This window comes from Rhipicephalus microplus, chromosome 5, assembly GCF_043290135.1.
Source record: "Rhipicephalus microplus isolate Deutch F79 chromosome 5, USDA_Rmic, whole genome shotgun sequence".
NCBI classification, from domain to species: domain Eukaryota; kingdom Metazoa; phylum Arthropoda; class Arachnida; order Ixodida; family Ixodidae; genus Rhipicephalus; species Rhipicephalus microplus.
The window spans coordinates 99,601,620-99,614,704 of record NC_134704.1 but is presented as its reverse complement, the minus strand read 5'-3'; positions in this window follow the sequence as shown (position 1 = coordinate 99,614,704).

Below are 13,085 nucleotides of genomic sequence, written 5' to 3'. Positions count from 1 at the left end.
GCTATATTGTGCAGGCCCAGGGCAGGATGTTCTGAAACGTGTTAAAAGAATGCTTGTTGCACCAGGGGTCAAAACTTTTTTCTTCAGATTGCATACTGGCACCTTACCAGTTAAAACGTGGTTGCACGATAGGGGAATATTCGTGCCATGGAGCAAAACTGTCACTTGTGTATTAAACAATTGAGCACGTGTTTATAGACTGCTGGAGCAGGGTTTTTTTCTGGGACATACTGCAAAGAACCTTGAAAAAAGAATTACTGTTAAGTACACACGGCATCCGTTTTCTTTCGGTGAAAAACGAGGCAGGTGTACCTTATGATCTCATCATGCTTCTAGGCCTGCACAGTATATGGAAAACCCGATGTGCCTTTGAAAACGCGGATGTAAAAGTGCTAGCTGTGCGCCAATATTTTTGAGAATCTGTGTGCCATTTCTTGAAATGCTGAAAGGCCAAGAGGATGTGCCAGATTGGATTGGGCACATAGAGCGATTGTTACGAATGCCCAAGTATTGATTATTAGTCAGCCATGAGCTGACGGTACCTCAATGAATTATGTGTGTGTATTTTGTGGCGCACTTGCATTTGGACCAATATGTAAGTATGTAAAATGTGAACAGTCATGATATGCAAGGCAATAAAGAGGAAAAAAATGCGTGAACGTCTTAGGTCTGTCTATTCTTCGCGTTCATGACACAGCACGCTTCATTACTCGAAGTTGCCTAGTAATAAGACCTTAATTTGCGAACATTAGCAGTGGAAAAAATATATGCCAAAATAAATAAATATGGTAGAATTGGTCACTACTTTTTTTCTAGAAACCTTTAAAAGTTGCTATCCATGGGTGGTAACTGCTAGGGTAGTAACGGTTACTAAATGCTGGTAGTAACAGCAAGGGTAGTAACTGTTGCCACCCTCGCCGTTACTGACTGCGTTTACTACCAGGGTTGTAACATATGCGACAAACCTTTACTTCCCCAAAGTTAGCAAGTACTACCACCTTTTGTCGAAGAGTGTAGATTTCCTATTTCGTGAATGACAGTAAGTAACATATGTGTAAATTATGCTATACTTGGCGACATTTCTTGACAGCACCGTAGAAGCTACACAACCAAAGTGTATGCCTGCCACCAAGGCAACCAAAAAAAAAGTTTGCAGCATATCCACGGAGTGAATGATGGAGAGTGGGGCGAAGCATTCGTCCGTCCATGCGTCCGTCTGTGTGACCGTCCATGCGTTTGTTCGTGCGTCCGTCCCTGCGTTCGTTCATGCATCCGCCCCTGCGTTCGTTCGTGCGTCCATCCATGCATCTGTCTGTGTGTCCGTTCGTCCATCTATTCAACACTCCAAGTCCCACCATCTCGCATCTTTTTATCATGTATTCCCCATATAGAAGCACCGCCATTCAGTGGACATTCCAAAGACTAAACGAGAGGTGGCACACGCACACTTTCTTACGGCTTGCGCTTCGGGTCTACTTCCCACCTTCAACCACCTTGAGTTCATGGTATAGACTAGTTCACTGTATTCATGGCACTGTAGCCCAATGCTCGCTAAACCTTTCTAAAACCAAGGAGGTTATGTCCAGCGAGTATAACGTAGCAACCTTTTCCTGTCAGATAGCGCTCAATGTACATGCCAGTGGCTGCTAATGTGAAATGAAAGACAGGAGGATTCGGCTTTTAATTTCTCACGGCTTGCGCTTCGTATCTGCTTCCCCCCTTTAACCACCTCGAATTCATTCATGGTACATACTAGTTCATTGTATTCATGGCCCTGCGGCTCAACGCTCGCTGAACCTTTCTAAAACTAAGGAGGTTACACCCAGCGAGTATAACGTAGCAACCCTTTCTTGTCCGATAGTGCTCAATGTACATGCCAATGACTGCTAATGGAGATCGCAGCGTGCGCGTTGACTAAAAGCCGAATGCTCCTGTCTCTCATTCCCCATTAGCAGCCATTGGCATGTACATTGAGCACTATTTTTTATTGTTAAACAACGTACCGAAGTAATCTCTCACCGGCACCACTTTTGAGGTCAAAATGTTATACTTGGCACCACTTTGCAGGTCAAAGCGTAAGACGGGTTACATACTACGACGGGAAGCAGGACGAACGGGTGCCGCTATAAAGAGCTTCGCCCCTAAAACGTGTTTACCTATACTTTTCCATCTCACCTTGCTGAAATAAGTACCCCTTTATTTGTTGTGAGACTAAAATGGTTACGGGAAGCCGTGGGTATAGGTTATTGTTCATTTTGCTAAAGCGCCTTCCTTTTCTTTCCATTTCTTAGACAGCACCACCTTTCCAGTACATCTGTTTTCCAAAGCAGACATGACGTCCATGACGCAGTGGGTCAGTATGCAGCCGCAAATGTACTGCTTAATTCTTCGTGGAGATTCTACTGGTTGTATGACGCTGAAAGGTATACTCAACCATCGAAATATTTCTGCCCTTGAACTTTTTCAGGTAAATAGCTTTCTCAATGTACTAACGTTGCGAGCGAACAAAACCGAACTCCACCGCAAGCTGCCGGGTTACTGAGAAAGCCCCGCCTCCGCAGCGTTCGCTGCAATGTCGAGATAAATGGTCACTCAGCATAGCGTACTTATTCGCGTACTGTGAGCTACGCTAGTACTATCTGACACTTAGGCTGGTCACTGTTGGATATTCCTGTTTAAGTCCCAATAGCGATAGCTAGCCTTGTATTATCAAGACTTTCTTCAATGAATGGATCTATATTTGATCCACCTGCAATTACTTTCTCTTTTGCCAGTATGCGCAGTGGTACTGGTAGTATTTACCATGCGGACCTCAAATGGTCGTGGCCACCCACCGAAACTATGGCTTCCGCGGCAATAATAACAATTCTATGACTACGTGAATAGGCGCGTTTATAAGGCGACGTAAAGTAGAAAAATTTAGGATCCCTATATTCTGTACGTAATTTTATTCGTGCATTTTCACAGGACCCAAGCCCACGGAAACATTTTTATTTTTATTTGGGCTCATGTGATTCTTAAAGAGAAAAGAAGAGAAAAGTGAGCCCCGTAACTGTCTGCAACAGAGTGCGACACCTAAACAGTAGTTCGTGAGGAATGGGTGTAAAGAGGGATTAAAAGGGTAGGATTAAAGGCATAGGCATAGAGAAGGGGGAAGGAGAGAGCGGGGCGCAGGGACAGCGACACCCAGATGCAAGAAAAAGATGGGAAAGATGGACACGGTCGCAGGAGTGCGAGGATGGGGCACCACTCAGCGAGAGCTCTTGTCGGCGGCAGGAGATGGCGTAGGGCGAGCTATTCGGCCAGAGTGGCACTGTCGTATGAGATGACGGGAGCACAACCGCTCGGTACGAATCTAGAGAAAGTTTTAGGGGCGAAGCTTCTTAAAGCGGCACCCGTTCGTCCCTTGTCGTAGTATGTAACATGTCTTACACTTTGACCTGCAAGGAGGTGCCAGCAGATATCTCTTCTGCGTTGTTGAACTACAAAAAATTTGCAGCGTGCGCGTTTACTGAAAGCCGAATTCTGAATGTATTGTCCCGGCATTAGCGTTCGAGAGCTTCGTGGCTGGCGTTAGTCAGAATGGTCCAGGTCCCGCACTGGAGCTTTAGTGTTAAACTTGCTGACTACCATAATAGATTGACGTATTCATCAAGAAAACAAGAATTCATTGATGTAACACACACTTGTGTATTCCACACTTTAAAACCTTTAATTAGGACATTTGTACTGACCCACTGGAGTCTTAATTAAGATGCGTCTACGGTATCTCAAAGCAAGTAAGCCATGACGTGCCTTTGCTGTGATTCGACGTTCGAAATGCCCGTTTCTCTTGGTTCCACTGGTGAGAAACTGCAGAAATGGCAAGGCATGAAGTGGCTGTCACAGAAGCATGCAACGTCGTGCTTATTACAGGCGTCATTTTCTGTTGCAGGTCAACAGCTACTGCAAGGGACAGCGAGTCGGAGAATTCTACTTTGGAGACGCTCGGCTGTTTTCATACCACTTCTCTGCCTACATGCGTCGCCAGCTTCCCGAGTACCTTCGTCAAAGGCTCTCAGGAATGTGAGTACACATCAGAGGGATAACAAAATACGAAACATAGCTTACTGCAATGCAGTTTATTGTCCAATAAATACTAGTGACACGCGCTAAAAATAGGCCCAGTGGACATGTTAAAAAATGCCCACAGCGCCTAGAAAAAAATCTTGAGACATGCGAACGCATTTCCTGCGCCGAGAGAGGGTACCGTTGTGGTCAGACATTCGTACTTGCCGACGTCTGCCATCGCCTTAAGAGGTGCCCAGCCAGCGAACGGCCGAGAAGGAGGAGCGAGCAGACGGGAGAGTGGGGCGCCAGCGTTCTTGGCTCAGCGTTGGCGTTTCACAGCGGCGTCTCGAGCACACGTTTCCGGATGTTCTTGAGAGGCGCCCAGCCAGCGATCGGTCGACAGTGAAGCACGAGCAGATGGGAGAGTGGGGTGCAGGGAAGAGAGGAAGCGAGCGGCAGGGCACGCACTGCACTTACCATCTCTTCTCCCACATTATGGCATGTATATATCTGCATTTAATAGTGGAAGCGTCAGTCGGCGCCACCAGCAGCCATGACGACAGGTGTGAAACACTCTTGGAGATGCGAAGCAGCTTATGGTAAGGTTCAATCTGGTGTGCGTAACCAACCTTACTGCGCTCGCGCAACAGATGGCCCAAGCACTGCCAGAACGCGCTCACGCACTGGTGCTTTCCAGCCTATGTAATGGGCTGGGCAAGACGCTGCGTCGTGTCCCTCTTAAACACTCTTAGCAATAACGTGTTGCAACAAGGTTCAGCAGACACGTGATGAACCCTCGTGCTTCCGAGTCGCGGGGCGATGAAACCGCGGGGTGTGCTCCAACAAGAGTTCGCAACGAGTAACAGTAACAGAAACTACAGTGAATTCATGGTGTGCTCCTCTTTCAAGAACACGTTAAGGGGAGGTGTGACCATTTTTTTTGGATTGCGCGTGTGTGGGGGTGAAGCTCTCTATGGCGTGAGTCAGGCGTCCACAATGTATGTAGTAGTAGTAGTACGTAGCCGCCTCCATGGCCGGACTGGAGGAGCGACACGCGTGCACCCAATTGAGGAGGAAACCGATGCATGTTAATCATAAAAATAGTTGTTTCGGATGAAATAACTTACACAGACGAGTATTGGTGACCTAATTTCTACTAACACTTGCCTTGAACTTGATGCTTACTAAATAAAACTAGTATTGGAAGCACGCACTCTGAGTAAAAAAAAAACTAATATCGGAAGCACGCACTTTGAGCACTATCTGACCAGAGTGGGTTGACACGTTAAACTCGCTGGACGCAACCTACTTGGTTTTAGCAATGGTTGGGCCACAGTTTCATAAATATAGTGAACTAATATATGGCCGTGAACTAGAGGCGGCGAAAGGTGGGAAGTAGACACGAAGCGCAGGCCGTAAGAATGTGCGCGAGTACCACCTCTCGTTTAATCTTTGGAATGTCCGATGGATAGCGGTACTTCTATATTCTGAATATATGATGAGAAGGTGCGATATGGCGCTACTTGGAGTCAGTCAGTCAGTCAGTCAGTCAGTCAGTCAGTCAGTCAGTCAGTCAGTCAGTCAGTCAGTCAGTCAGTCAGTCAGTCAGTCAGTCAGTCAGTCAGTCAGTCAGTCAGTCAGTCAGTCAGTCAGTCAAGGAACTTTATTTGGTCCTGAGCAGAGGAGAATGCCCCCGTCGGGGGGTACCGTCTGGGGGCCCCACCCACAATGGCGCTGAGAGGTTCAGGCTTTCGGAGGCTTCGCTAGCTCCCTGGACAGCCCTCAGGTGCTGGTCCTTTGCGGAGCTGGTGATAAGCTGAAGCCAGTCTTCCTCAGTGGAGAAAGACCCTAAGCCCCCGTGCAAGTCGTGACACTGCCACAGCATTTGCTGGAGTGTGCACCTCAGATGAGCACAGCGCGGACAACGCGGGTCTATTCCGTCAATGAATTTTGACCAAATAAACAGACATGGATACGTGTTTGTAACATTCGCAGGGTGATTCCCTGTGGTCTGTTTAGGTGTTCATTAGATGGACGGATGGATGAACAGACGTATAGACAGACAGATGTACGGATGGACGCAGGGGTGGAGGGATGGACGGAAAGGTTGGACGCATGGATGACAGACGTCGCACAGACGGACAGACACACGTAATGACAGACAGATGCACAGACACATGGACGCATGAATGGACGCACAACCGGACTGGAGCAAGAATTAACGGACCGACAGATGCTTCACCTCACTCATCATTATGCACTCCAGGGATATGCTGTGATTTTTTTACTGAAAGCAACGTTTGCAGTAAACGCTCCAGAAACCTTAATACACCCACAAAGATTATTTTATTCTCGCTAAATAAATATTATCACCTTTTCCATGTGGACACATTTTGGTTTCGGTTTCAGGGTGCTGAATGGGGCTGTGATGTAACTGTGTAGCTTTTTCATGCGGCCACACGTGTCGTGCTTATTGGTGCTGATTATCGTATAATGTCGCTGGATTTGAAACGACTTTTATATTGCAAAAACAGTAGGTAAATTATTTTTGTATTTACGTTTTTTTCGTATTCTTGTACAACCTACTGTAATGCAAAATAACAAAAACGCCGACCAAGGTGAAATAAACAAAATTTAAAAAAGACTTTTCGGCTCCCCACACGGGAGCCTTGTTCACAGTTACCTGTTATTTTGCACTATGTTTGTGCCCGACCAGACGGCATTCCGTCGGACTCTTGACTATATAAACCTGCTGCAATCTGTTGCTCTTTCTATGTGTTGCCACTGAAGATGTAATATATGGTACTTTGAGAAAGACTTCTGGTAATTTACTTTTCTCATTTTTCCATATTCTGTAACCCCATTTTTTTCTTCTCGGTTTTATATAAGATTGTGAGTAATCCTAAATAAATGAATAAGTCAATAAACAAATAAATATTTTCGAAAATATGTGCCAACTATAGGCCTTAAAAATTGTTTTATGCAGGTGTTTGCGGCAGTTTACGGTGCCGTTTCCGGCGTGTTCACCCTTACTTTTTTACAGCGTCTACAGGCTGGTGGAGAGTGGCATTGTGCATCACTACCACAACACCAAGCTGGTGCCTGTGGGGCAGTGTTGCCGGGGCGAGAGCCGCTCGCAGCTGAACTTCTTAGACATGGTGTCGGTGTTCTACCTGTACTCCTTCTGGTGCCTCATGAGCGCTCTTGTAATTGTGGCGGAGCTAATTATTGGAAGCCGTGCAAAATACACCCTTTGCAAGACTCGTTCACACCTGTAACCAGAACCAGTCAGGCGACTGAGTCAGTCCCAATGTGACTGGTCTAACATGGCCGCTTGACCGCAAAGCAACTGCTTTTGCTGCCCTTTTTTTTTCGGTCGCGCGACTCTAGTCGCAAATGCCTTGAGCGATCGTATGCGCAGGGACAGTTGTGCGATTGTCGATAAATCCACCTACTTGGCTGAATTATTCATGATTGATATAAAACGGGCATATGAATATGAGAGACGCCGTAGTGAAGTGCTCCGGAAATTTCGGCCACCTGAGGTTCTTTAACGTACACCCTAATTCAAGCATACGGGACAACAGCATTTTCGTATCCATCGAAAATGCAGTCGCTGCAGCCGGGATACGATCCCACGCCATGACCTACGGGTCAGCAGCCGAGTACCTTAGTCACTATAGACCACCACGGCGGGGTTCGATTGTATACTTCGACTATCTAGCCACCATACTTCGGTGGATCACGTTCAGTTATGCAAAAAAGACATGACGTCACGACACTCTTGACCACATCGACGCGCCAAACCCACAAGGACATTCTCAGCATAAAGAGAATGAATGGGGTCGATACGTGCAGTAAGAGGACACTTAAAAAAAACTACACAAGTCTAAAATTGCAGATGAACGTGTGCAAGGAATGCTTGCCGACCTTGCTGCTGCGTCAGGTGAGCGGCCTCATTAAGCCTAATTCAAGGGCTAACGTGACTAGAGTTCACGCATGGCATCCGAGATGTGCGTCCAAGAGCGGGTCGCTGGGGGCAGGATTCGTATACCAGTTAATTACATACCGCGTTTCTCATTTGTGTCGAGGGTTGCGAAGCTTGGCGACGTCAATATATGGTCCCCGAAGAAATATCAGAAACAGGGGGTGTGCAGCTCGCCCAGTTCTGTCCTATCAGTGGAGGCCGAAGTGGACAGCCTAGTAGGTGATTGATCGAGAGTCGTGCCCCTGGACACTAGCTTGTTTTTCTCGCAAATAGCATTGTGAACAGAGGTGACATATGTGTGGCGACTGGCATGTTTGCAACTCCATAAACTGCTTCTTGTGCTGGAAACACTGATCAATAAAACAAGCATGACAGCGTTGAACAGAGTCAACGCTGCACTTTCCCTTGGCGCTGTGCTAAAGTTTCTTGATTGTAGCGTCGTATCGTGTTGCTTCGTTAAAGACGAACGGCACGAAAACATAGAGCCCATCCACCGAACCACTTCACGTTTACTTCGAGTTGAAGAACTTGTCTAGTGGGCCTGATGTTTAAGATGGTTCATGTGTCATAGTTATGCCTGGGAGAAAAGCATACACGAGCTTCACTGGCGGCTCAACTTCGTTTACCACAACACAAACATAAACATTTCGCCAGATCCATCGTACCTTGGGAATGAAAGTTACGCGAAGCATGCTTAGAAGGTGACTGCGTTGTAATTTTTATTGAGGGAAAGGTTGCGAATTGTATATGTACAAATGCACACACAGAAATACATTAAACAGCAACATGCGTTTTCTACTAACAGTTTATTATAGTTGCGTAACGATGTCGTTAGCAACCGCAGGAGCGGCAACCTGAATAAACCGCTGGTGCTTGCGCTGATGCTCATGAGGATGGTGGATCTGAACAATGCTACATAAATCAACTTCAGCGGATGGCGTCCAACAACAATTGACGTTGACCCGATAGGATGGCTGTATCATAGGAGTACATACATAACGTTTACGATATTGAATAGGCAGTACTGCAATTACTGTTGACGTTCCACGATTATTAGGGCATAATAAACAAAGCATATAGTTCTCAGACGGGGCGTCGTTCTGCGGTAGAACGATTTTGCGCCACGCACAATGCTGGGGTCTGATTCCTGCTGAGACCCTGACATTTATTCTTTGCATTCGTCCTGCCAACGCTGAATATGTTCTTTCTTAATGCTCTCGCGTTAAAACTAGACATGTATTCTCGCCGTTGCTGGGTGGATATAAACTGCCAATTCCCTGCGGCCCAAATCCGCATATCTATGGCACATACCCGTCCTCAGGTATGTGTCATTGTTTTGTGGAAAGTGTTTGACGGTGAACGCGACGGGACTGTGACATTATTCATGTCATGACCACTGAGTCATGTCGTCAAAGCATCCTAACGTATTAATTTTTGTGTTCCTCAAGTTAAATGGGTCATCACGAGAGCACCCATACACAGGTGTCTAGATAGATAGATAGATAGATAGATAGATAGATAGATAGATAGATAGATAGATAGATAGATGGATAAGCTCAAAGTACCTGTATTACGCAAAGAAATACTTCGCAGTTAATAAAACATGCCTCCATTCCTCTATGCATTGTTAAAAGCACTGGTGTTGTAGGTCGGTGAAGGCTACTTCAAAACGCTAGCAACCAGAGTCGTTTTGTTTCTCAATGAACACACTGGAATAAGCCCCCTACTTGGGCTTTGCCTCAAATGTTATGAAAATTTTTTAAAACTAAAAATTCATCTGAAGAGTAGGTATAGGTTGAAGAGTTATATCGGATACAAGAGATATGGCAGCGTAACTATTCTAAAGATCAGTGGCAACTGATCTTTAGAATAGTTACGTCCGTGTAATTAATAAAAATAATTGAATGAGTTCATGCAATTCACAGATAGCTTCATTGTTGGTTTGATACAGCCCGATTAAACATAATCACTACAGAACAGCCTTATTGAAAACAATAGTCTTTCTTGGGGACCTTCAACAGATAAAACTTTGGTCTGCCTGTCTGTATGTACGTTTGTCTGTTCGTTCCCTTTTAGCGACAAGGGGTACTTGAAACGGCCGACCCGATCCGCAGCGCCCACCAATGTTGCTCAAGGTTTAGCGTTCATACATGTGAAATTGTCAATTAAAAAGCAATTATTGCGCATGTCTAGGGCACCATAACAGCACGTATATATTCTGCATGTGCGTCTTTTTACTGGAAAATGCATACATAGGACATTTTAAGGACCGTAGCTCTTATCACGCTGCACTGACCATGCAACGCTTGCACGGAAACGCAAGTGTTTCCAACGCTTTGCTAAGACAAGGTGGTGGTGGCACCAACACGTCACCTTGCGTTCTACACCTTATCACCTCTGAGACAGGCGCGCACACCCCTCTCAGAGCCACGCGCTTCGTTTTTCAAGAAAACTGCCAGATGGCACCATCTCACGTTTGGCGTGACTTGATGCGTTCGTTCGCTTCCACTCTAACGCAGAAAATCAAATAAATGTTTTGTTCACTCTCTCCACATGCAAGACTATGGTCTTTCGACGGCATTCGCAGATTAACAAGCAGATGCAGGGCCAATGTTTTCACTGTCGAGTCGACCACTGTCCGAGTCGACCATTAGTCGACTCGGTCAAATGTACGACGGTAAACAAAACGGTCCTATTTGCTCCTGTGTGCACACTGTAGCTGTGGCAGTCCACGAGAAAAAATATAATAATTGTAACTCTTGGTGTTTAGCATCCCAAAACGGTGATACGATTATGAGAGAAGGCGCAGTGGAGGGCTCCTAAAATTTTGACCACAGTAGGTTGTTTAGCATGCACCTAATTCTAAGCACAGGTTCCTCAACCATTCCCGCCTCCATCGGTAATGTGGTCGCCGTTCACAATTCGATATGACGAACTAATTGCAATCCATGTGAAGGAATAAATTTCAGCAAATGCAGTGGCTAGCAGCAATAAGTACAATGAGGCGCATCGCTAAGGTGACCTAGCAAGATAAGTTCCTGGGTGAGTTGGTGGCGAAGTGTTCTAAACATTTTATTTTTGACGAAACGCTTGATGCGCGAGAACAATAAAAGAGAAATTCTGCTTCAAGTGTTGCACTATAAAAACATGTTTAGCAAATGTAGTGGTTGTCTAATCCGTTTCAGAGATGCTGCCATCGATGTTAATGCTTTTTTGGGCGATTCCAGTCTTGAACGGCAAAACCGATTGCCCACACACGTTATTAATGAGATCAGCCAGCTTTTAGAGTTGAGGGTAGTCCCAGAATTTTTAATACATCGCTAAAAAAATATCGACTCAAAAAGGTATAGTAACGTTATATTGGCTATTCTCATGGTAAACTGAATGAATATTGAATGAATTATCTGGCTTCTCCGCTGGCGAGCTTCTTCCGAAACAACTTGATGCTTGAAGCGACACCCCTTCATCGTCAGAGTTAGTCAATGAATATCAGCCCACGAACACAGACTAACGCATATGCACGCCTACGCACGGCACTTGCATGCACGTAATATTTAGCTTCCGTCTATATTTAATGCCACGTAACAGCGCCGACACCCTAAGTGCCTAACAAAGCATGAAATATCCTCTCGCGCCAGTTAACGCCGTCAGAACAGCGTTGGCCGGTGCATCAGTGCAGTCGTTGCCTGCCGGGAGCAGTTATCGGAAATTTGTTTATATTGTGATCGCAACGTGGAAATTTCACGGTGGAGCTCGCAAAACATGGATATTGCTCCTACACACTAAATGAAGCGCAATTGGTAGTTGTTTTTCGAAACAGTACGTCATCGAAGCGACTATCGGCCGTGAAGGCCACCACTAGATAGGCCAGCGCTGCGATCGTTTTGACGTCACAGATAGCATAGTAGTTGCAAAATACGGCATCTTTGCTTTCACGACAACACTTGGATCATCTCCCATGACAGCAGCGGTTCTTAGCCGGGACTTTACGATGCAAATTAGACTCGAAAGTGCCACCGGGGGCACGAATTCATAGTTTTCTTACCCGTATTATCAGGTCTTACCGCTTCTTTAAGCACCGAGTTTCAAAACAAGAGGAAGCTAGCACGATGTCAACAGCAAGAGCGCAAGAAATGCAGTGTTCTAGCAGGCAACTCATCCCGGCATTCTATGAGTGACGTAATTACGTAGGTGATGCCACTATATGTCCTCGAGGCCATTATGATAAAAATTGTTTTGCTTGCACTACAGCGCGTAATTCCAGGTCAAAACAGAGACGGACACGTCTCAGCAGCGTCTCTTGTTAACCATCAACGCTTGGGGGAAGACAGCTTGCGTGACAGTACGTCGTGGTGATAATTTTATATCTGCGATAAACGATAAACGTCTACCATAACAGCATCGCTGTCAAATTACTATAGTGGGTATGTGCCATAGATATTAAGAAAATCTCACCACGTTTCAGCTCTTTTGTTAGCAATTTGTACAAAATGCTAGCGTTTTCATTGAGTGCGTGCCAGTTAATGATGAAAGATGGTAATTTTCTACCTTACAACAAACGGTAAGCCTCTCCTATATAACAGATTTGATGTAACAATAGCCCAACTGAGAGTGAATGGTGGTGATTAGCAGCTAGGAAAGTTTTAGCGTAGTGTACTACAGCAACCAACTGAAGGAGGCTTACGCGCTTCGTATTGAACATACGTTGCATGTAGGTTGTACTGCGCATCATACATGCTTGTGTTACTTTCAAACTTTATGGCGAAAACACTGGTAGATTCGCAGCAGCCACCGAAACTCTGGAGCGAGCACTCGGTGGGTTGCACGAAGCCAAATCTGCTAGTGTAACACGTGAGCGCTCCGCCTGAGAGTGCTCTGGAAGTTGTTTATGAATACGCACGTAAAATGCTGGACGCATGGTGCGAAGGCGGATGCGATTTGTCTTGTGGTAGTTTGCGCCAATAGCCGCTTGCGACGGACGTCCAACGGGGTCTAACTGTATACGACGATGATTCGCGCGCCGCGCGGGCGTTCCACTTGCTGAATG